The sequence below is a fragment of the Scylla paramamosain genome, unplaced genomic scaffold, assembly GCF_035594125.1.
Source record: "Scylla paramamosain isolate STU-SP2022 unplaced genomic scaffold, ASM3559412v1 Contig56, whole genome shotgun sequence".
Taxonomy (NCBI): Eukaryota; Metazoa; Arthropoda; class Malacostraca; order Decapoda; family Portunidae; genus Scylla; species Scylla paramamosain.
In genome coordinates, this window is record NW_026973721.1 from 199,848 (window position 1) to 224,000 (window position 24,153).

The 24,153-nt window shown below is 45.4% G+C and overlaps 2 long non-coding RNA genes across 2 annotated transcripts in view; one reads left to right on the forward strand and one right to left on the reverse strand.

Annotated features, from left to right (window-relative positions):
- LOC135098347 (uncharacterized) overlaps positions 1–24,153 on the forward strand; it is a 58,082-nt gene that overhangs the window by 10,445 nt on the left and 23,484 nt on the right. The window lies entirely within an intron of this gene.
- On the reverse strand, positions 15,684–16,455 carry LOC135098336 (uncharacterized). The gene is made up of 2 exons (XR_010266832.1): positions 16,315–16,455; positions 15,684–15,966 (listed from the first exon to the last, which is right to left on the reverse strand). It is a non-coding gene; the product is annotated as an uncharacterized LOC135098336 (long non-coding RNA).

Genomic DNA, 24,153 nt, shown 5'->3' on the forward strand with positions numbered 1-24,153 from the left:
TGGTGTGACGGGATGAGTAGCTACACCATCACTTCTGGTTACTACTATTGCCGCCACCATCACCACCGACAACAACGGCAATGATATACAAAAATAACATCACCAACATTATCATAAACTAGCAATCCCTTGTACAGTACATTACAAGAACACCACCACTACCACCACCACCACCACCAAGACGCCAAGCAAACGTTCCTTGACAATGCCGCTAATGTGGAAAGAAATGCTCGGAATTCCTTGGTACATTTTGTAGCACATTTTCTACCACGCCATTACACAGAGCAGCAAGTCACGGGGTCACGCCACACTAACGACAAGGCAACAACACAAATGTGTGTTCATAACTTGGTGTCTGAGCTGCTAAACTGACTCACCGACATCATGTCAACAAAAAGAGAGAGAAAAAAAGGGAATGATAGTCACTGTGTTTTAGCTTAATGATACCAATACTATGTGTCACACAAAAAACATGTATGCCTCTTATCTTTCAGTAATAATGGCATCTATGTATGTATGTATGTATGTAAGAATGAATGTATGTATTCAGTCAAAGGTCACACGGTAATGATAAGAATGGATGTATGAGAGTATAGTAGGAATAGAAAAAAGAAAAAAAAACAGTACAAATATTGTATAATCAGCGATTGTGCATGATTCCAGTGAGGGGTTCTGTAAAAGTTCACATTCCATTCACGCTACGAGCCCTCCTAACATGTCCACAGTACAGCGAACGATAATTGGCGCCTCTGGACCGGACGTGTATGGAGAGACGTACGTGACTGAACCACACACACACACACACACACACACACACACACACACAATATGTTTATCATAGTTTCCATTAAATTATGAAAGAGAGTTGTGAAAAATACTAATTCTCTGTATGCTCATCCAGTAGAGTATTTGAACTCGACATGTTAGATATGAAGTGAAGCGCGACAAATTGTGCTCTCTCTCTCTCTCTCTCTCTCTCTCTCTCACTAACGCTCGTACAGCCTCGCTGCTTCTCTGTCTCAGAGCAGTGCACCCTCGGCTCGGTCAAGACAAAAGACCCGTGTTTGATTCCCGGGACAGAGAGGCGAAGCTTCTTTCATCTCGAGGCAGTGTTTGCCCGGCGCAGACTTCACTACCGGGGGAGCGGGAATGAGCCTCACCCGCGCTTCTCTCCAGGGAAGAAAGGGTTCAGTGTTGTTAATAACGATGGCCCCGGTTCGTGCTGGGTGAATTTTTGTGATGTAAGCTGAATATTCTGATCATAATAACATTAGTTGTCTGGTGGTGTATTGGTGAGCACGCTAGAGTCACATGGATCTTCTGGCCCTCCCTGCCTTCGTTCCCTTTGCCCACCAGTGTCCCCCCCCCAACCCTCCTTCCCTTCCTCCCTCCCTCCCTCCCTTACCAGAACGGGACACAACCGCGGCAATAACAGCTTTTCAATAAACCCAATGGTCGGCTGAATATAATGGCATAGCTCGGCTCAATATCCATTTCCTGGCACTCAATGCATCACTGCTTCAGGCGCCGCGCATGCAGCAAGCAATAAGCCTCTGAGATTCCCTATAAATTTCATCAGAGGCTCCACCACAGTGATGTGAACGCGGGAGAGGAAGAGGGAAGGGAGAGGGATCCCTGGTGTGATTCCAGGCTGCTCGCTTGCAAGGCGGCTGGCGGTGGCGTGATCAGGGACACCGGCAGGGAGGCAGGGAGGCAGGGCGTGGGAAGTGTGTGCACCAGCGAAGCGAAAACACGGCCCCATTGGAGACTTGTGTGTGAGGCGCGCTGCCAAATTATGGACGTCGAAATTTTAATGATGCAGACGAGATGAAGGTCGTTGTGCTGCGCGGGACAGAGAGGGTGTGGTGGGAATGGTGGTGGTGGAGGTGGACAGGGCGTGGGTGGTGAGGGCGTTGGGGATCGAGGCATTAGGGTGGGGATACTGTAGTCGTGTTGATTACACTACGTGCTATCTTTTTTTTTTTTATTTACTTATCTACGTGTGTGTGTGTGTGTGTGTTTATAAAAGCAGTGATAGTTGCAGTAATAGCTATTGGTTGCAGCGTCGTGCCTCACATGCAACAAAATAATCACAGGTGACCTGCATTCTCAGCCACACACACGTCATGCTCGGCCTTTAGGCAACAAGTAAAAAGGAACTTTTATTTTACTAACTATATATATATATATATATATATATATATATATATATATATATATATATATATATATATATATATATATATATATATATATATATATATATATATATATATATATATATATATATATATATATATATATATATATTGTACCTGTCTTAACCCTTTCATTCCGGTGACCATATATGAACGATTGCATCAGTGCGTCCGTAGCGATGGCGATCGTTCCCGTAATCAAGAATTTTCGCGCCTCAATTTTGAGCTCCAAGCGCGGTTTCCCGAGTCAGATGGCGCGTGGAAGTGTGTGGCATCTGTTTCCATCCGTAATGTTGCCAGATTGATGTGCGGCTGAAATTCTTCATGGACTCATTTTTTGTCGATTAAATATGCAAACTTGTATCGAGAGAGGCGATGCCTGACGCGCTTCTCATTTTTATGTAGGAGTGAGGCCTCGTCATACTGAACGCTTATGTAGTGATTTCATTAATAACTTTTCATGAAGGAAACGAGTGCTTCACCGCTGCGGCAGGAGAACAATTCCGCCCACTCCTCAATGAATATTGCTTTTTCAACCATCAAGGAATTGTCAGGAGGCACTGCAATTGGAAAAAAAAAAAACATCTATGATGAACAAACTGATTGGTTTGAAAGGAGGTGTACACGGCGTTACATGGCACAGAAGTGGAAAGAAGCGGCACTTTGTTGTGGTGTTGCTGCAAGAAGTCAAGGAGTGACAGCCTCGGGCAGCGAGGCTAGTGGTGAGAGTTTTCTCTCCTTGTGAAAACTTTTCCCATCAGGGAATACAAAGTTCGATGTCGTAATGGTGGACGAAATATTTCATTAGCGCCATAAGGACCGTCAATCCAAATTTACTGAAGTGTCAGTTGACGGAAGCTGACGCTGGTGTTCGCGAGATGAGAAAGTTTGTTTCTGTACACTTTACACGTCACACGTTTATGTGAAATGAAGGAGAAGACATTGCTCTTAGTGTATATTAGTAGTGGCCTCAAACTTACTCCCAATAATAACAAATTAATGTCCCGCTCCAGCTGACTTTCAAGATCAAGACTAATCGCCTTTCGGTGTTGCGTCACGAGGTCTATTCAGCCAGTGAGAATAAGCTGTCCTCGCCGCACATTGTCTCTGATTTCCACACAGAACAGTGTGTGCCCGAGTGTAGCTTCAGTGCTTCACGGCAAGCAGAAGATAGAAGTTTTGTGTGTGTGTGTGTGTGTGTGTGTGTGTGTAGGTATTACATAGACTGTCACGTTTTGTGAGTCACGTGGGAAGCGTGGGAAGCGACGGAAACAAAAAAATATAACCACTAAAAAAAAAAAAAAAACTATGATAAGCACAAAGAAAGGAGCGTTGATGGAGCGTGCGGGAAGGAAAGATTGAAATGGAAACAAAGAAGAAAAAAAGAATTGAGGCAGTGATGGATAAACGAAAGGAGAGTGACGCCTGGCTTGGGAAGTTCGAGGTCATGGTGAGTGTAAACACAACCCAACACGAAGACAAACACACGACAAAAGAAGACGACGCCCCTGCTGGGTGCAGAATGCTGTGGTTCTGGAGCCTCGCACCACGGATCGTGGCGGCGCGTGTGTGTCAAGACTTAACAAGTACACAAAATTATTCTTACTCTCATGAACGCTTAATTCAAGAAAAATATAGAGTGATTCTATCAATTTCGGAATAGCTGGCAAGCCTGGCTGTCTGAAACGTCTGAAACGTCACGAAGGCGTGTAGCGCATCACATCGGGATTCGAATCTTTGAGTCGTTGATCACAGATATCAGATGCAAAGTGGACGTCAGCCAACCTCCGGCATTCCATAGCCATTCATCATGCAGACTTCGTAAGACACGCGTGTTGGTATTGTTACTTTGCATCTTGAGGGACTCAAATGCAGAAATTTCGAGACGCTCAGGTGTACCGACACCCTGCAGGGCTACCAGTGCATCTCTCTCTTAAACAATATTTTCCGTATTTTTTCGTTCGTTGAGTCAAAATGACACGGGCAATTTTAGTAAGAATATTTTTCTGTATCACTGTACGTCTGGGAAAAAAAAATATACATAATTAAGGCGTGGACATGGAAGAAAAATATACATAATTAAGGCGTGGAAATGTAAGAAAAATATACATAAGGCGTGGACATGGAAGAAAAATATACATAATTAAGGCGTGGAAATGGAAGAAAAATATACATAATTAAGGCGTGGAAATGGAAGAAAAATATACATAATTAGGGCGTGGAAATGGAAAAGGACGGGAAAGATAGATGAGGAAAAAAGGCAGAGCTATCCTGTAATGAGTATTAATCTAAGGTCTGAGTAGAGAGAGAGAGAGAGAGAGAGAGAGAGAGAGAGAGAGAGAGAGAGAGAGAGAGAGAGAGAGAGAATGTTCTTTCCTTCCTTCCTCCATGCCAGTGGAGTGTTGAGTGTTGTGTGGTTCATGAGGGAGCTGGACAGGACAGCAGCGGCAGGGAAGGGGGCGCGGCAGGGAGGGAAGGGGGGGACGGACGGCAGGGGAGGGTCTTGAGACATCGCAGGCAAATTAGCCGTCCAGTTTTTCCGCTCCTGCCACCCGCGCCTTTGATCAGCACCATTATTCTGCCATCTTGTCTTGCCAGTTAATTTTGGGGCGTCTTTCATCACTGAGGGACGCGCCGCCCTTGCCGAGCTGATGGGGTGATGGGTAGGGAGGTGATGGGATGATGGGTGGACAGGTGTTGGGTGGTGGGTGATAGACAGACAGGTGATGGGGTGCAGGGTGATGGGTTACAGCATGCAGCCGTCGCTACCGTTCATATTCTTTATAACTTTTATTTTCTATTTTTTCTCGTCTTCTTTCTTGTGACTCTCCCCATTTATCTCACCTGTACACCTTATCTCACCTGTACAAGTCATCTACCGTACCTTACTTGATTGATTAACCTTATTATCGTCTCCTCCATCTTTACTTCCCTGTATTCGTGTCGCGTCGTGTAACTACTCATGTATTTGCTTATAATTATGTTTCTTGCTGTATCTGTAAACACACCACCAATAAAACTGAGCGGGGAGTCTTGCTCGAAGCTGTGCAGTGTGTCCTTGCAAGCCGCGCCGCCGCAAGTCGCCCTGGCTGAGCGGGACAAGACGAGGCCCAAGGAAGCGAGTTAGCCGAGTATCGCGGGATCCATCTCGGCCACGTCCTGCTTGTTTGTCTTGATCTTGCGCGGTGCAGAGAGAGAGAGAGAGAGAGAGAGAGAGAGAGAGAGAGAGAGAGAGAGAGAGAGAGAGAGAGAGAGAGAGAGAGATTCCACCTTTAAAGAACGTGGTGATGACAAGAGTTCACACAGGAATATTGCATCAGGGGAGGAGTCTTGCACATCTTAGCTCAGTGACAGCGAGGGGAGAGGAGGGCGAGCTACAGCTGAGAGAAGCGAGTGGAGGGGGGCGAGGGAGCTGTCAACAATGTCAGAGGTTACGGAGGAGGGATAAAAGGGGAGAGGCGTGAGTTAGAGGCCTTTCCCTGTCTTAGGCCTGAAACGCTTCCCTCTCTCATCACAACTGTTTTCAAAGGTCACAGAGGTCATTAGCCGAATATTTGAAGAGTGATTCCCCAGTTAATAATGTAGAAATCTTGTTAATCTATCACGAGAATCATAAAAAAATAAAAGATAAAAAATCCTCAATTTCATGTAGAGCCTATTAAAAGCCTATTGAAAGTAGTGGAGTTTCTGGCAGAAATGTCTCATAATTCTGGTTTTAGTATGTTACCAAAGGTTTGAGGTGCCGTGTCCTGTCCTGTTAGCAAATAAAATCTTAAGAGAGCGTCGGATGAGGATGCTGTTTTGGCAGTGAATGTTTGATACCCCGAGCTGACTGGCAAAAATATGCTTTGGTCTCGTATCTTCATAATAGAGCCAATGTAAACTTGCTAAAATTTACGAGTACAGGCACTGGCAGCGAGACTAGATGTCATGATGGATACCCCGCCCACTCATCCTTTCGTGGCGTCGATGTGAGGTTCAGTAGGACCTGAGAGCAATCACCCATCCAACTAGCATTTCTATCGTTTTGCCTCACGCACACACACACACACACACACACACACACAGTATCCTTGGCGCCCAGTCCCCCCGAGCCTCGCACAGATAAGCCGAAGGTAACAAGTTTCCGTCTCTCCCTGTCAGTATTTAGCATAATTTCTAGGGTTTTCCAGGTGTTTCCAGGTGTTTTCCTAGATGCGGAGTAGGGGGTGGTGGAGGGGGGATTTGGAGTATGAGGGGTATGGAAGAGGAGGAGGAGGTACGGAAAGGAAAAGACGAGGAAAAAAACCTTTTTGGCAACATATTATTATTTTCCTTTTATTGATGGAGTTGTCATTGTTTTGATATTTAATTTATTAATAGAAAGACATACTAAATTATAAAATATAATAAGATATGTTCTAGCTGTGCTTTTGTTTGTCGACAAAATAACAACTTCTTCACTTTATTTAATTTCACTTTTTCTTACCGGCACGCGTAGGTTTGCATTGGTATTTAATTTAAGACTTAAAAAAATATAAGAAACATGTACCAAGTAATAACATCCAATAAAATCTAGTCTCGCAGTTCGAATTTTCAAATTTAGAATAAGTTCGGTACTGGATATGAAAAATTATTCTCTTTATACGATGAGGAATTGGTGTTTTCTTTATTTATCTGGAAAGTAAAAAAAAATTTTGTATTTAGAATCTGTAATATAATCTAGTCTGGCTGTGTTTCCTTTCTCGATATTATTGTGTTTTTGTGGTACCGTTCTTAAAAGTTAGATTGTTTTTTGGAGTTTTCGTTATTATTACTGAGTTCGGTAATGTTTTTATATTTTGTGTATTAGTTAAAGTAAAGAGTAAGTCAGAAAATGTAGTGCATTCCTGTCTGGGCGTCTTCTTTCTTTTCGCGATTTTCATAATGAATTACGTTACGTAAATATAAGCTTCGAGACGGCCATTTTCCCTGCCTCCCTCTCTGTCTGTACATCAATATTCAGCTAAACTCCCCAGTGTTTCCAGACTTGAAGTGAAGAAAAAAGAGAATTGACCACGGAAATAGATAAACAACCCCAAAAGTGCCTCAAATAAGACATTGAGTAGTGCCCCGTTCAGAGCGCACACTCCGAAAACGCGACGTCATCAGACCTTTCCCCTTGGCCGCCACTGTGTGTGTGTGTGTGATTCACACACACTGCTTGTCACCCAGCAAGCCGTTCCCCTACGGAAAGAGCTCAGACTGATCTTCGGGTAGGACTGTGTGTGTGTGTGTGTGTGTGTATTGCGCTACGTAAATATAAGGGCTGAGCGGCACATTTTCCCTCCCTGTCTGTACATCAATATTTTAGCTGAACTTTCGGGTGTTTTTAGATTCAGACGTGAAGGAAAGCCAGAGTGAACCATGAAAATAGATAAATAACCCAAAAATGTCTCAAATAAGTTGAAGGATTGCAGGCCCGTTCAGAGCCCCCACCATGAAAACCCTCCTTCTCCCCAGCCTGCTCCTCCCTGCCCTCTCCCAACCCCGTGCCTGTGTCACTGCCCACCACTTTACCTCTCCTTCCTCTGCCCTGTGTGTGTGTGTATGTGTGTGTGTGTGTGTGTAATAGGATATTGTAACTTAACGGTACTAACATTTCTCTCTCTCTCTCTCTCTCTCTCTCTCTCTCTCTCTCTCTCTCTCTCTCTCTCTCTCTCTCTCTCTCTATCCTCCTCCTCCTCCAGTCCTTCTTCTAACACATCCGTGACAAAATTTCTTAGCTTTTTCCACACCTATTGGTGGAACTCCTCCAATTTCCTCCACCACTTCACTTTCCTCCATCTGCCCCAGACCTTCCTTCATCCCCCACCCGTCTCACCTCAGCCAGGGGGAGGCAAGGGAGGCATTGAGAAGGAGAAAAGTGAGGAAAAGTAGGAGGGAGTGGGAATATGACATGGAGGAAGGATTAGAGAGATAGACTGGCTGTGTGTGTGTGTGTGTGTGTATTATGAGTGTGATAGTGTGGTGCTAATAGTAATAGTGGTATTGGTAGTAGTGGTGGTGGTGGTGGTAGTGATCAAGTGAATGGAGAGAGAGAGAGAGAGAGAGAGAGAGAGAGAGAGAGAGAGAGAGAGAGAGAGAGAGAGAGAGACACTCAGCATATGAAAACTAGCAAATTACAGACGAGTGGTTTGGTAGTTATGTCATTTGAAGGAAGACGCGTCACCTTGTTTTCCGCCGCACACCCCTCGAGGGTCGCGTGGCCTTGCCTGGTGCTGAGAAGAGTTTATCGTGCAGCAGACGTGAGCACATTCATGAATCTCGTGATGTCTTTTGTCGCGCTGTGATGTAAATCCGGAACATGTTTGCTCGATGGTCACAAACGAGGGAAAACAGGTTGACCTTTGTGTTCTGTGGTGGTGTTTTCCCCATGGATCGCTGCAGCCACACGTGCCCTCAGTCACCGTGAGTGCCGGATGTGTGCAAGCAGCAGCAAGCAGGAGGGGGTGTGCGGCAGCCTGGTCACCAATTGTCCCACGTTGTGCTGCCAGTGCGATGTAACCTTCCATCCTTCGTGAACGTTTTAAGGCAGCGGGGCGTAACAAAAAGAAGGTTTGTGCAGTCCAAACATATCACTCACAAAACGTAAACATGAGGTGTCCCTCCCCTGGGGTGGGCGTGGGGTGGGTCTCCCCATCCCCGGGGTGCGTGGGGCGGGCCTCTCCATTCCGGGGGGCGTGGGTGTGGGGTGGGCCTTCCTGCATCGTCACGGGAAATATGCAAAGCAGGTCTTGTGGTATTCATAGCTGGATGTCAGGCCGGGTGCGTGCACGTCCCTGCCGAGCTGCCCGTGGGGGAGGAGAAGGAGGAATACAAAGGAATACAAAGGAAAGAACAGACAGCAACAGCCCTACTGGGCCTAACGAGGCTGTCTGTGTGTCTATTCTACCACTACCACTACAGATTCTAAGAGTTAGAGGATGGAGGACACTAGAGATCAAGGAAGGAAAAACAGGAGAGTATAGGGAGGAGGAAAGGCTAAGATGTGATAGGAAAGGATGAAAGAGAAATTATACTATTCACTACACTAACTAAAAAACATTTTATGTAGGCGCAAAGTACGTTATATGAGGGGTTGCTGCGAGGTGATTGTCCAACCTTTGTTTAAAAGTTTCTATTGTGTTACTATCGACAATATGTGCTGGGAGAGAGTTCCAGACATTTACAATTCTATTAAAGAAATAATACTTAGCCTCGTCTGATCTGAAACGCTTACCTATAATCTTGTAGCCATTATTTCGAGTGGTGTTGGAACTGTCAATGATGAGATAGTTGTTTACATTTACGTTATCAAAGCCCCGACACATCTTAAACAATTCAATTAAGTCACCTCGCATTCGCCGTTTCTCTAAACTGAACAAGTTGAGTTCCCTCAAGCGCTCCTCATAAGGCTTGTTCCGCAGTCGTGGGATCAACTTGGTAACTCTTCTTTGGACTCTCTCCAGCTTGTCTATATCTTTCCTGTAATGGGGTGACCAGAACTGGACGCAATACTCAAGTAGAGGTCGGACAAGTGTATTAAACAATGTGAGAATTACCCCTTCTGATTTGAATTCGAAAGTCCTACCAATAAACCCAACCAATTTATTTGCTGTTTTAACTACTTCCGAGCAGTGTTTACTTGACTTGAGGTCTGAGGTAATTATAACACCCAAGTCCTTTTCCTCCTTAACCTTAAGAAGCTCGGTACCGTTCATTAAGTAATCAGTGTGATCGTTGTTATTACCAATGTGCAACACTTTACATTTATCTACATTGAAGCTCATCTGCCACTTGTCTGACCAAGTGGCTAAGTGGTCAAGATCAGATTGTAATTTTCTTTTATCCTCAGACGTGACTACTTTATTCATTATTTTTGTATCATCAGCGAACTTAGATACTTTGCAGGTGAGACCCTCATCGATATCATTAACGTAAATAAGGAAAAGAACAGGGCCGAGCACTGATCCCTGTGGTACACCACTTAGAACTTCTCGCCAGTTTGAAAATTTACCATTTAAAACAACGCGCTGTTTTCTCTCAGACAGCCAGTCTTCAAGCCAATTGAGAAGTTTTCCATTTATACCATGTGACTTCAATTTAGCTAGTAGCCGCTTATGGGGAACTTTGTCAAAAGCTTTTTGAAAATCTAGATACACTATATCTACTGCCTTTGTTTCGTCGTACATGGTGAAAACATCATAAAAGAAATCAAGCAGATTAGTTAGACAAGAACGTCTGTTTCGGAAGCCATGCTGCGAGTCATTGATTAAATAATTTTCCTCTAGAAAGTTCACTAAATTATTGCGAATTACTGTTTCCATTAGTTTACATACTACAGATGTAAGGCTGATAGGTCTGTAGTTACTTGGAAGTGAATTATCGCCTTTCTTTTCTATAGGGGTAACGTTAGCTAACTTCCAATCCTCGGGAACCTTACCGCAGTTAAATGATTTGGTGAAAAGCAACGAAAGGGGCTTACAAATTTGGAATTTAGTTTCTTTCAAGACACGTGGTGCAATACCATCTGGGCCGGGGGCTTTGTCAGTTTTCATCTTATCAATTACTTTGATTATCTCGTTTTCATGAAAAACGCAGACACGTAAGGGGGTTATGTTGTGGAGCATAAGGAGTGGTTCGGGGATTGTATGAGTATTTTCCTCTGTAAAAATTGAAGCAAAATAATCATTCAGTGTGTCCGCGATCTGAGTTTCTCCGGTGACAAAATTACCGTTATCTAGTGTAATGTGATTAATGTGAGATGTAAGGACTTTTTTATTTCGAACGTAACTGTAAAATTCTTTGGGATTGGATTTAGCAATGCTTGCAATATACATTTCTAGATTTTTCTTACTCTGTCTAATGAGCTTTTTTGATTCGCGTCGGAGTCTGTCGTATTGTAGTTTATCAGCCTCATTCTGAGAGGACAAATATTTACGGTAGGCACGATTTTTCTGCAGTAGTTGTGACTCAATCTTGTTTGTCCACCATTTAGGTTTATTTCTCTTGCATGGACGTCTTTTACGCATAGGGATACATGTCTTCACAGCATCTTCTAAAATGTACTTAAATTTCGCCCATGATTCCTCAATGTTACTTTCGCCAAGTTCAGCGTTCCAATCTGCGACAGAAAGAATTGACCTGAGTCTGTCGTAGTCTCCTTTTTTATATATGAAAACTTTTTCGTTGCTAACAATGTCCTTATATGCTTGAAGGTTGATGTTAAAGGAGACAATCTTGTGGTCACTTGTACTAAATTCAGGACCAATATTAACGTTAGATATTAAGTCATCGTTTGTTGAAAGAACAAGATCTAATATGTTGTCACCTCGTGTGGGTCCTTGAACGTGTTGCTTTAGGGAACATTCTAATAAATTATTATACAAGTCGTGACCAGAGTGAGAGTTAAGTGGATTTCCCCATGAGTTAACAGGTAGATTGAAGTCTCCACAGATGACTGTATCAAAAGTGTTACTTATTTCAGTGATTTGATCTTGTAAATTCTTATCAGAGGAAACATTGTGAACCGGAGGCCTATAAATAAGACCTATAGCAGTTTTCTTAGAACGTACTCTTAAATGCAAGAAGACTGAATCTATATTGTTAATCTTTTCGGTTTTTAGTATGGTTGGCTGAAGACTGGCTTTTACATACAGCAATACACCGCCACCTATCCTGTCTTTTCTTTCACTGCCGAACATTTCATAACCTGGCAAGTTGTATTCCGCAAGAAAGTCTCTGTTTGCAGAGTTCAGCCAAGATTCAGTAATACCAATAATGTGGTAGTTTTCTACAGCTGCCAGGGTTTCTAAATCTGAAAATTTATTTCTAAGGCTGCGAGCGTTGATTAGGCAAGCTTTTATAGTGTTGCACATGGAGGTTGGGTTGCGCGAGGAGGCTACTAAGAGCCTGGGGCTACACGATCTTGCTGGTCGTTTTTTGGTCTGAAAATAGAAACTTTATTACTAAGGAGTCTACCAAGTCGTGCTGCTCCAATTCCATTTAGGTGTAAACCATCCGGCTGAAATAAAGAAGGTTTATTATAAAAGTTGTCCCATAGATTAACAAAGTCTACACCTTCCTCTGTGCAAAGAGAACGGAGACGGCTGTTAGTGCTGAAGGCTCTGTTGTAGAAGACAGCCGGTGCCCTGATGCGGGGGAGGATACCTGAAACAATAATATTATTGGATTTAGTTTTGAAGCGCTGTATCATCTTCTTGAACTTTTCCATGAGCTCTTCAGACCTAGTGTTTTCAACATCATTTGTACCTGCGTGAGGAGGAGGAGGAGGAGGAGGAGGAGGAGGAGGAGGAGGAGGAGGAGGAGGTGGAGGTAGGAGGAGTAAGAGGCAGGAGAAGGAGTTTGCATCGAATATGACAGTGTCTCTTCTTAAGTTAAAATAAGAGCATGAAGCTTCCATTGCAAGAGATAATGAAGGCAGGGCGTGGCAGGAGCGGCAGGAGTGGCGGGGGAGGACGGCGGAGGCTTCTTCCTATGCGCGCGTAGCTGTAAAATAGAGAACCTGAATATGAAGATGGGAGACAGAGTTAGATTCTGATGAACCTTGTACGGCGAAGTGTTCGATGATGCGTGTTATGTGCTGAAGACTTGAAAGGTCCGTGGAGGCGTGGCTAACAGTGCGGTGGTGGCGTGGTTAGTGCAACAAGGCTTCGTGGCGGCTGGCGTGTTGAGGTCAGTGGTGGTGATTATTAGTGTAAAGCTCCTTGCGGTGTAGCGAATGCTGCTGGTGGTGTGGTGAACGATCTTGGCGGTGTGACGATGGTGGTGAGGTGTGGAGTGAGTCTCATCGTCAAAGGAAAGGGACAGAAAAGAAGAAAAAGATGCTGTGAAGTAGAGGACAACTTTTTCTTAGGAAATGTGTAACTTTGGCTGCGAAATATCCTCAAGAATTTGAAGATCCGTATTTTTGTCTTGTGGCGGGAAGTGTTGAAGGAAACCAACCTGGGAAACTTTAAGGAAACTCTGGTGAGCTTGAAAGATTCCATGCCACGAAGAAAGGGAAGAACTTTTGAAGGAAATAGATGCTGGAGACAGCTGGAAATGGAAAGAGGAAACTTGGAGTGTCTATCAGAAAAAAAATGACAGACAGACAGACAGACAGAGAGAGAGAGAGAGAGAGAGAGAGAGAGAGAGAGAGAGAGAGAGAGAGAGAGAGAGAGAGAGAATGTGACGGAAAGTGGTTATGAAGCTGCAGGAATAAAAGATTCGTCCGAGGGGTTGTAAAGAAAACAGGGCAACTTTTATGAGCAATAGGGAAGGAAGAAGAGGAGGAGGAGGAGGAGGAGGAGGAGGAGGAGGAGGAGGAGGAAGAGAGGGACTAGCGTGAGGTGAGGAAGACAGTGAGTGAGGGAGTGGTGGTGATGAGCGAAGACGACATGCACAAGTGTGAGAGGCGAGCTGAGTGTGTTTAGAGAGGAAGGCGAAGTGTGTTGAGAATGACGGAGGCGAAAAGGAGATGGCAAGGCTAAGGTTTCCCGCGGCAGAGCCTTGAGGGAGCGTTGATGGCGACCGCGGCGAGGCAGGGAAAGGGAAGTAAAGGAGGGAAGGAGAGACAAGAGTGTGAAAGTAGGAATAAAAGCGAACATAAAAGGAGTCACGCAGGAAAGCAGGAAGGAAAAGCCACCGTGCTGTGACAAGAGTAAAAGTGTCAGCAGGTTTGTAGTGAGCAGGGAGGCATGAGATGTGTGTAGCGTAAAACTGAGCCGCGAAGGAAGAAAGGAAAGAGGAAAAGTAGGAATATGAGATGACAGGGATGAAGTAAATAAGGAAGGTAAAAGGACATGGCCAGAGAGGAAGCTTTGAGAGAGGAGGAGGAAAATAATATTATAGTGGAGAGCAGAGTAAAGGTGACGAGAACAGGAGGGGGTATGAGCGGCACCCACACGAGGCTGATCAGGCAGCAGGAGGCGGCGTGAGAGGGAACATAAAAGTGAAGGAAGAATAATAACAAAGAAAAAGACAGAATACCAGTAGAAAATTAGCAGATAGGCAGGATAGCAGGTAAGAAGCTGCATGTGATTCGTTATTCCTAAGTGCTTGTTAAATGTCCCCTTGTTGTGTTGCCTTGTGAAATACAGCAATTGTTCGCTGGTGAAGGAGACCCGAGGCTTGGTTGCATTCCTTGTTTGTTTGGTGTTGTGTGTACTTGTTTGTTTTGTCCTTGTGTTAGACGCGTATTCACCACCATCACTCACCTCTCATCCCATTCTTTGTCAACACCACGCATTATTCCATACATCACCAGGCCCGCCCATCACTGCCACTACTCCTCTCATCACGTCTCACCGCCCGTGCCTCCGCCTGCCGTCACTCGGGGAGGAAAGAGGGGGAGGGTTGAGGGAGTGTTCTGGGCAATCACGTGTTGCCATATTGGAAAAGTTAGTTATTTAAGTGCAGTTAGAGAGTATAACTGGAACATTTCAACCAAAGCCTATTGTAGTGCCAGCCAGCTCTCTCTGACCGCCACGAAGAGAGATAGAGAGAGAGAGAGAGAGAGAGAGAGAGAGAGAGAGAGAGAGAGAGGATACATTCTTATTAGTAAAGGCGACAGAACTTGTTGTTTTTCATTTAGAAGTTTCCTGCATCTCAGTTATAGTCTCTTCTTTCTCTCTCTCTCTCTCTCTCTCTCTCTCTCTCTCTCTCTCTCTCTCTCTCTCTCTCTCTCTCTCTCTCTCTCTCTCTCTGCCGCCCACCTGCAGCCGCACATCTCCGCCTCACCTCGCCACCCACCTCCACCCGCACATCCCCACCCCGCCTCGTCCGCCACCCACCTGCACCCACACACCCCCGCCTCGGCCTCCGTGATTTGCTATAACCTGTACCTATTTTCTTTATCCTGCCGATTGCAAATGAAACTCTTAATGGCTATGTGTTGAGCGTAATAAGTGAACCTCCCTCCCTTCCTTCCCCTCTCTCCCTGAGCTCCCGCACCCTCTCCCGCCCCTCCTCCTCAGTACCGGCGTGTCATTAGCGGCCTAATGAGACAGAAACAAATGGACAAAACAAATGTCAGAATATATACCATTTAGCACGCCGCCTCAGGTTTCGTGCCCCGCCATGTTTACAGAAGTGGACCTAAAATTAATATATCTTTTTATTTATTCATTTTTTTATTTACTTTTTTTGTTTCCTGTCGCATTCTCTCTCTCTCTCTCTCTCTCTCTCTCTCTCTCTCTCTCTCTCTCTCTCTCTCTCTCTCTCTCTCTCTCTCTCTCTCTCTCTCTCTCTCTCTGCCTCACCAGTAATGGTTTTGAAAGGTTCCGCAACTCAAAACATGAAGATTAGATTTGCCTTGATGCCGTTGACCTTTTGGCTGCGAGGGAAAAGGGAGGGATTGAGGGAGTGGAGGCATATATATATATATATATATATATATATATATATATACAGAGAGAGAGAGAGAGAGAGAGAGAGAGAGAGAGAGAGAGAGAGAGAGTGTGTGTATGTGTGTGTGAAGGAAGACAATGACAGAACAAACACATAGAAATAAATCATTACAAACAAAAATAGACGCAACGTAATCCGGACAGAGAGGGGTTAGGGACAATGGAGCTGCCCTCAGAAGCCAATCTATTGAAGGGGCGGTGATGATAAAGGTAGTGGTGGTGAGGGTGCATCGGGGATTCACGGACGAGTGGAGGCTGAGTCACGAATTGGAGTGTCGGAGAGATGCAAGACAACCAGCCAGGCGAGGGGGGACAAAGGCGCCGTGAAGTTGTGGTGTTTGCAGCTCACAGGCTCTCCACTGAAATAGGAAATGGCGACTTTATTTGACGGGAGGAAAAAAGTTATAGTATGGCTTTTATAATGCTATTTTTTGAAAGGGTGGATGTGATGATGGAAAGGAAGATGGCGGACAAACGTTCCTTGATCTTTATTTGTTACTTTCCGTAGTCTAACTTGTTACTTTTCATATTCCTTTCACTGCAATTTCTACGCTTTATTTAAGTCAAAGCTGGCTCATCATCAGCTCGACACTCTTAATGTAACAAATATGCACACATAAAAAAAAAATACAGTAAGGCTTGTACTCAGGTAGAATATAACAACCGTGCTGATAATCCCTTTTCTTTGCAGGTAAGTGTGCCGTCACCTGTGTTCACGGAGGTCAAGGTAAGAAGCCACTGACCCACCACTCCTGCCCGCCACTCCGTCTGCTCGCCTTCACTTGGGTTCGGTGGAGGTGTTTCATCGCCTTCGTTAAGACCTTGATTCGAGCGGAAAAGCTTTGGTCTTCCACGAATCCATAGTAATTGCGAGCCGTCTGAATTAACTAGCAGTACTTGGTTTAATTTCGAGCAATACGGCGAGGTCTGAGGTCTGTAAGGATACCTAGCGGGCGACTCACTAGCCTATTCACGGCCAGGCAGGCAGACAGAACAACACTCATTGCCTCCTCCGGTCAGGGTCCAGAAAAGTTTGTAACGAGGGATCACTGGAGGCTGACAGGCGTTAGCAGAGTTGTCATCTGTGGTGCGTAGGGACTGGCGGAGTTCCGGTACAAACCAATGGGAAATTAAGCACGTTAGTTATCAGTCAACAGAGTCTGAGGTGAGGAGAGGAGGGAAGTTGTGCACGTTGTGGTTGACGGCAGAGAGAGAGAGAGAGAGAGAGAGAATGGTGGGGGAAGGAGGAGAATTGCCAATATGACGTGTGGGGAAGTCTGAGAGTGTTGGATGAAAAAATAAACTACAAACTACTGTGATGATGGTAATTTACTCCGAACGAGACCAAGACGACTTTACTTAAGGAAAATTGCGGCCTATTAATGTGGAAAACTGCCAACAAACATTTGCTGAGATGAGGTGGGCGGGAGAGCCATTACCACGTGTGTTGTGTGTGTGTGTGTGTGTGTTTGGGTTGCCATCTCGTGTCGTTGGTGCTTCGGACAATGAATCCCGTGTTTCACTTTGGGCTTGACTGCTTAAGGAGTCGGCGCAGTGTTCCCAAGTATCGTGTTAACTCCCACTACCGACAGGACAGGACAGACCGACAGACAGACAGTGTTGCATGTCTCACCGAGCGTCACACAAAGAGCTACGTACATGCTGCTCATTACCCTCAACTCTTATGACCATGATTTAATTAAAACAGTGAAGGTATAACATGAATCTTTAATTAAATTAACTTGCTGTAAACAAGCAATCCTCCCTTGCAAGCGGTCCGCTGTAAAAACACTTAATGAGACGTGCGGCTCTTTGATGTGCTCGTAAAAACTAAACCATTGCAGTTTCATATACAAACGAACACGGCGTGTGGCGTGGACCTCCTGCAGTCACAGGCACGGCTATAAACTAGTATATAAGCGAAACGTGTCGCGCCAGACGCGCTAATACATACACGGATCACACAACACAGCCAGCCAGCCACGCGGCAGTGTTGAACAAGCTCAAGGCAAAGCTATTCGCTTCATCATTCTCTCTCTCTCTTTTTTTCTCTCTCTCTCTCTCTCTCTCTCTCTCTCTCTCTCTCTCTCTGTTAAAGGTTAGAATAATGTGAAATGTAATGAAAACCTTGCATTTAACGACGAGAGCATTTCACTGTGTGGCGACAGTTGCTCGATGAAAGTAATGAAGGAACATGAACCACAAATTAGGCAAAGTGTTAACATATTGGTGGAGACTGCTTGAGTTAGATATGAAGTAATGGAAACACGTCCGCTCGGGAGAAGCAGTTAATGCAAACTCACCCCATGAATCTGAAAGCAAGGGGCTGCTGCTGATGAGAAGCATTGCTTTTCATAAACACGTAGTATCATGGGAAGGATTTGCAGCATTTTCCAGGAAGCGTGTGCTCGGTGTACTGACAGGTCGTGCTGGTGAATTAGTGAATGCCACTCTTGAATAACTTGTGCAACATGACGACATGAGAACGTAGAAGTGCTCTCTCTCTCTCTCTCTCTCTCTCTCTCTCTCTCTCTCTCTCTCTCTCTCTCTCTCTCTCTCTCTCTCTCTCTCTCTCACTGCCGTGGCGTCTTAGGTGTTCTATTTTTTTCGTGGCGGGAAGAAGGATGTGAACACGCTCATTACTGAGAAACGTTTTGCATCCTGCCATGTCAAATTGTTATGAAACACACACACACACACACACACACACACACACACACACACACACACACACACACACACACACACACACACACACACACACAGAGAACAACAACAATAACAACAACAACATAATTGAAGGGGGTCATATTGGGGTAATAATATTGGTGTGGCGGAGAATTTCACGGCAACAGCAGGAGCAGTCCCCGAGCGTCTAGGCATGAATAGTACATCAGCCTATTACACACCAGACTCCCTCCCTCCCTCCCTCCCTCCCTCCGTTCGTCCGTCCGTCCGTCTGTCCGTCCTTGCCTCTCTCCTTGCCTCGCTAGTTGTGTTGCCTCGTGATGAGCTCCTGAACATTCCAGGCTGCGTAACAAGTGTTTTAGTAAAGTGATACTGGCTACAGCTTATCTGGCCACGCAGGAGAGAGAGAGAGAGAGAGAGAGAGAGAGAGAGAGAGAGAGAGAGAGAGGGAGAGAGAGAGAGAGAGAGAGAGAGAGAGAGAGAGAGGAAGAGAGAGAGAGAGAGAGAGAGAGAGAGAGAGAGAGAGAGAGAGAGAGAGAGAGAGAGAGAGAGAGAGAGAATATGTATTTTTTCCAAGCAGACGTGTTTTAGACAGAATTGTGTAACACCTTCCACTAATTAATGCGAATTACCACGCGGGGAATCACTGTCATGCTTCACTCACAGTGCTATTCCATTTTTCCACATTTGCTTCCTTTTTTTTTTCAGATTTCGTTATTTTTCATCCTTGTACCTTTTTATTCATTTTTTTCTATTTTTGTTTTAACTAATATTTCATTATCCGTATTCCTTTCTTTCTTTTCACAATTTTCCAACCAAACTCATCATGCCTACACTCCTTTCTTTCTCACCACTACCCCGCGCCCCTCATCCCTTCCGCCCTCCTGCAGCAAGCCTCTAGGAACTTTCCCCGCAGCCCACCGATGTCCACTCACGCTGATTTAGGTGCGCGCATTCCAGGCCGCTGAAGGATGGTAATGAGAGAGGGGAGGGGCGTGGGGAGGAGGAGGAGGAGGAGGAGGAGGAGAAGGTGGGGAGGATTTTTTTTGAGTAGTGAGCTTATCTCTTGGTCAGAGTACACCTGGCCGCGAGTTTAAGTTAAGGTCCAATTAGCATTAATCAGGTGAGGGAGATGAAGAGGGATGCCGCCTGCCGTCTTTGCTTTTAACTTTACCCCAACACTAAGAGAGAGAGAGAGAGAGAGAGAGAGAGAGAGAGAGAGAGAGAGAGAGAGAGAGAGAGAGATGGAGATTAGGGAGGTGGACAGAATAGAGATGCATCAAATCACCTGACTAACGAGGCATAAATCAAGGTATGGCGCTCTCTCTCTCTCTCTCTCTCTCTCTCTCTCTCTCTCCTCTCTCTCTCTCTCTCTCTCATCTCTCTCTCTCTCTCTCTCTCTCTAATTGAAGGAGAGAGAGAGACGTTTTGCTCCCACTTCCTTTGCTATAAGGTTTATTTTCCAATACTTCGATCATACGGTTTATTTTCCTATAACTTTCAATAAGGTTGTTTTTCGGGTAGCTTTATTTATTTTCCCCTACTTCGATCATACGGTTAATTTTCCTATACTTTCCATAAGGTACATTTTCAAGTACGTATATTAATGTTCCCATACTTCGATCATTCAGTTTATTTTCCCTTAGCTTCCAATAAGGCTCATTCTCGAGTAATTTGGTAATAAATATGCGAATAATAAAATATGCGAAGAAGAAACAAAGGAAAACTGGCCATGCAAAAAACGTGATTCCCTCTCTCTCGCTCTGTCTTTGCCAAGGCAGCAGGTGGTCACGAAAATACGTGCATTGCTCACATGATGGCCGCCGCACACGGCGGTGTTGTTATTTACTTGTCCTGATAGCTTAATCTAACCTAACCTAACCTAACCTAACCTAACCTAACCTAACCTAACCTAACCTAACCTATCCTAATCTAATCTAACCTAATCTAACCTAACCTAACCTAATCTAACCTAACCTACCTAACCTAATCTAATCTAACCTAACCTAACCTAACCTAACCTAACCTAACCTAACCTAACCTAACTAACCTAACCTAATCTAATCTAACCTAACCTAACCTAACCTAACCTAACCTAACCTAACCTAATCTAACCTAACCTAACCTAACCTAACCTAATCTAATCTAATCTAACCTAACCTAACCTAATCTAACCTAACCTAACCTAACCTAATCTAACCTAACCTAACCTAACCTAACCTACCCTACCCTACCCTACCCTAACCTACCCTAACCTAACCTAACCTAACCTAACCCTACCAACCTAATCTAACCTAACCTAACCTACCCTAACCTAACCTAAGCTAACCTAACCTAACCTAACCTATTCTAACCTAACCTACCCCTTTCCCCCCTCCCCCCTCCCAAGACAGCACTCCCTCCCCCCTCCCGGCTGTCTTCCCTCCCCCCTCCCCCCTCCCCACTATCCTATCCCCTCCCCCCTCCCCCTCCCCCTCCCACCTGAACTATCCCCTCCCCCTCCCCCCTCCCCCCTCCCCGGGCAGCCGACTGCCCTGTGGGGCCGGCTGCCCCCCTCAGTCAGGGAAGTACTCCAGCAGGGCGGAGTACACCACCAGGGTGAGGGACAGGGTCTGTGCAATGGCGAGCAGGTTGTCCCACAGGCCGTGGGACAACCTGCTTCCAGCCCTGCCCCTCCCCTGGCGAGCCTTCCCTGGCTGGGGGAGTTGGCGCTGTGGTGGGGGGAAGGGGCCACCACTCCCTTCCCCACTCCTCGGAGGACGAGCCCCGCTCCCTCGTCCTCCGCGGGGGTCGTGGCGCTCCTGGCCTCCTTTTGCCCCTCCTCCGGGCTGGGGGCCGAGACCCACAGGCCCAGGCTATCCTTCCCCGGGCTGGCCGCCACCACCTGGCCAGCCTCAGGGGCGGGTCCGGCCTCCTTCCCCGGGCTGGCCGCCACCACCTGGCCAGCCTCAGGGGAGGGGCCGACCTCGTGTCCCAGGCTGGCCGCCACCACCTGGCCAGCCTCTGGGGCGGGGCAGGCCTCGTGCCCTGGGCTGGCCGCCACCACCTGGCCAGCCTCAGGGGCGTGGCCGGCCTCGTGCCCCGGGCTGGCCACCACCACCTGGCCAGCCTCTGGGGCGGGGCCGGCCTCCTGCCCCGCCTCTGGGACGCGGACAGCCTGGTCCTCTTGGGGGGGCTTGGGGCGGCTGCCCACTCTCTTGCTGTTGCAAAAGAGCACGGGGCAGCCCTGCCCCTGCCCCCCGTGGACACCCAGACCTCCGGCCAGGCTGAAGTACAAAACGGCGTGACGCCCCGCCGTAGTGTACTTCAGTCCGGCCAGGAGGTCCCTCAGGGGCAGGTCCTGACAGAAGACTGTTGCGCCTCCTGCCAGGCAGTGCACCCTGATGGGTGTCTCCTGGTCCAAGGCGGCCAGCTTGTCCATATTCAGGCTGGCCGCCTGATCCGACACGAGGGGCTTCGCCCCCCCTTCGGCCCCTTGCCGGAAGGTAAAGGAGGCCAGAGAGCGCCTCCCCCTCCCACAGCAGCCCCCCGAGCGGGGGCGGGACAGCCTCACGGCGTCCACGCCACACTCGCCCAGGAGGCTCAGCCGTGCCTCCACTGACAGTCGACTGCTTTTTCCTCCCATCCTAGTTCTCATGAAATTAAAAATGTACCTTGGTTCAGTTTTGGCTGAGTGGCGAAAAGTAGGATGGTGGTGAACAGACCGCCTGAGAGAGAGAGAGAGAGAGAGAGAGAGAGAGAGAGAGAGAGAGAGAGAGAGAGAGAGAGAGAGAGAGAGAGAGAGAGAGAGGTTGATTGATATTGATTGATTGATATATTTTGTTTGCCTTTTGTAACATTAATGCATTTCTGCATTTCATACACAGTTCAATACGTAAGGCCAGGTCCATCAAGCCGAAGCTTTTATACAGACCTGAATAAAGAATGACACAAGTAGCGCAAATGTTTACACCCTGACTTGTTCCTATTTGAGCCGCCATTTTGCACATGATAGAGGTAATAATAGACTACTTGTTTTGTTGTTTGCAGCACATGACACAATAATGAGTGATGGAGTGTATAGTATGCTATACTGTGCCACATATATGTTCACATACGTGAACTTGGCGAACACAAACACAGGTAGACACACTTACATAGATACCCACAAACATACATACCACAACATATAACTGCATACATACACACATTCATATGTACATGCACAGACACACACACTCACACATATGCAACCTGTATGCGAACATACGTACAGCATGATGCATACATGCGGGCACACAATACACGCACACACACACACACACACACACACACACACACACACACACACACACACACACACACACACACACACACACACACACACACACACACACACACACACACACACACACACACATGGCCACATACAAACCTGTGCACATACATACACATACTCACATACATACATAACAAATGTATGCATGGTTACATACATACTTTGCCGTAACATATGTTATATTAGCCAAAGTTTTCTATTAATGATATCATTGTTGGTGATGTACATACACACGTCCACAAGATGTGCACACCTGACATGTGTGTCTGTGTATCAACACATAACAGCACATGATTCACAGACATTGCTATGGTTAACATTCATAGTTTAGAAGTAAGAAACATTTCACTTTGCTTTTAAACAAATTGATAGAGGTTAGTGATTTAATATCGTGCGGGAGGCTGTTCCACTCCCTGACGCCGCGCACACTCACACTTCTCTGTTCGTGGACAGTCCTACAGAGAGGAAGTTTGAGGTCATCTGGCCTTCTATTGTTATTAATATTATTGGATAGTAATTTATAAGATGTATTATTGGGATATATGTAAATTGATTTGAAAAGAAATATACAAGTTTGCAAGAATATTATATCGGGGACTTTCAAAAGGTTGTGTTCACAAAATAGAGGATTAGTATGATCGTACCGTTTTTTTCTATGAAACATTACTCTCGTTATTTTTTTGTGCGCAACAAATAACCCATCTAAGAGTGTTTTAAAAGCTCCCCCTGAAATTGCCGAACAGTTTATTACATGTGGATAAACAGTAGACATATATATTAATTTCAGACATTGGACAGTTATATTGTTTGTAATTTTGTACAAGACACCAGTTATTTGTGACAATTTACTACAGAGTTGATGTAGGTGTTGTTTTCATGTTAATCTATCATCTATTATTAAGCAAAGAAATTTTATGCAATTAACTTTACTCAAGAAATTGTGTTTTATCTTTATATTAATATTAACTTCATTTACGGTTGTCAGACAAGACATCATCTAGAAAGTTTTAGACACGTTGCTAGTTATCCAGTCAGATACCTTAATTAATTGATGATTTAAAGTATTAACCATTTCCTCCATATTTTGTCCCTGGACGTGTACATAATTTTGGATGTCATTTGTCCAGATGTGACCTATTAAAGTGGCAGACCTGTCAGTCACTCTAGTTGGTTTTATAATTATTTGAGAGAAGCTGTAACATTGAAACATGTTAATGTATGTTGTGGCATTTTCATTGATATGTAACAAATTGACATTAGAATCCCCCATTACATAACATTTCATCTTTAAATTCGATAATACTTGTAAAATTTCTTCCATAGACTCAAGAAAATCAGTGAATGTTGAGTTGGGAGTCTATATACCATACCAATTATAAATTTAATTGTTTTTAAGACTTTTATGAATAATGCCTCAATATGTGGTGATTGCAAACAAGCATCATCAATAATCAAAGCCAGAAGATCACCAGTAGAGCGGCCTTGACGGAACCCATACTGGCGATCAGATAGAAGGTTGTGAAGTGATAGATGTTTAAGA